The sequence below is a fragment of the Aplysia californica genome, unplaced genomic scaffold (assembly GCF_000002075.1).
Source record: "Aplysia californica isolate F4 #8 unplaced genomic scaffold, AplCal3.0 scaffold00042, whole genome shotgun sequence".
Classification (NCBI taxonomy): Eukaryota; Metazoa; Mollusca; class Gastropoda; order Aplysiida; family Aplysiidae; genus Aplysia; species Aplysia californica.
This window is the reverse complement of record NW_004797312.1, coordinates 1,481,818-1,482,951: the sequence shown is the minus strand read 5'-3', so window position 1 is coordinate 1,482,951 and position 1,134 is coordinate 1,481,818. Positions and strand designations below refer to the sequence as shown.

The 1,134-nt window shown below is 41.4% G+C and overlaps 1 protein-coding gene across 3 annotated transcripts in view; it reads right to left on the bottom strand.

Annotated features, from left to right (window-relative positions):
- The window catches only part of LOC101855626 (sugar phosphate exchanger 3), a 37,489-nt gene that overhangs the window by 23,992 nt on the left and 12,363 nt on the right, over positions 1–1,134 (bottom strand). The gene's annotated exons all lie outside the window — the stretch shown is intronic.

Below are 1,134 nucleotides of genomic sequence, written 5' to 3'. Positions count from 1 at the left end.
GTGAGAGAGAGAGAGAGAGAGACAGACAGACAGACAGACAGACAGACAGACAGACAGACAGACAGACAGACAGACAGACAGACTCATATGTTGATTTTGCAGCCGATATCTCCATCCGCAGATTGTGAGAAGTTTAGTTAACTCATTTGGTCATGTCATCACAAATGGGTCAATAGAACCAGCCATCTGACAGTCTTAACTTAGTGTTCTAGTTTGACCGACTTATACAAATATGACCTTGTCGACGGGCATTACATAAATATTCCTGATTATGTGTCTGAATGACATAGACACAGGCTGCAAGATAACGAAGGCTACGCCCAGTCCACTCTGACTGCTTAGTGTAAGAGTCTGCCATACACCATTTTGAAAAGTGACAAATCGTCATTGCAGTTCGCTATCCCCGCGTACGGAACAAAATTTCAAACCTCCGACCTTAAGGCATTTGACTTAAGCACAATCATCAAAATCAGCTCTCACAATTCAATTTGCATCAATATTTCAAGACAACTTAAATATAAATTCTAAAAAAATCAAAAGGCTGAAATGCGTATTAGACTAAAAAAGAAGTTTTTGCTCATTTTCTTGAAATATCCGAATGCTCCATACACGGATAGCGAAATGCACCGACAATATGACAGTCTTACAACGAGCAGTCCACCTGCATGTACTAACTGCCCAAACTAATGTTTCAAGCAGGCATGAGATACGGCGCTAAGACTCAAGCCTTATTTATATGTATATGTCCTTGTGCACTCAGAAACCTAGGGGTAGACCTTCCACTAAACCAGCTGTCAGATCAATTTGGCGGTAGACCATCAACTAAACCAGAAACACCACAGTCAACCTTCAACTAAACTGACACCCATTTTTCTTTACACCACTAGCATCAACACGCAGCAAACTAACACCAAACCACAGATACACATTCATCACTATAACAACCATAAATATTGTATGACCCCCTATCAAATAGGTATCTGTTCCTCTTATCTTCTGCTCATTCCTTGCCTCCACTCTGTTACCCTTACAAATCCTGATAATTTACCCCCTCCCCCTTCCTCTTCTTTATCTCTGTCTGTCTCCTTCCCTCCCTGCTTCTCTCTCTCTCTCTCTCTCTCTCTCTTTATTACC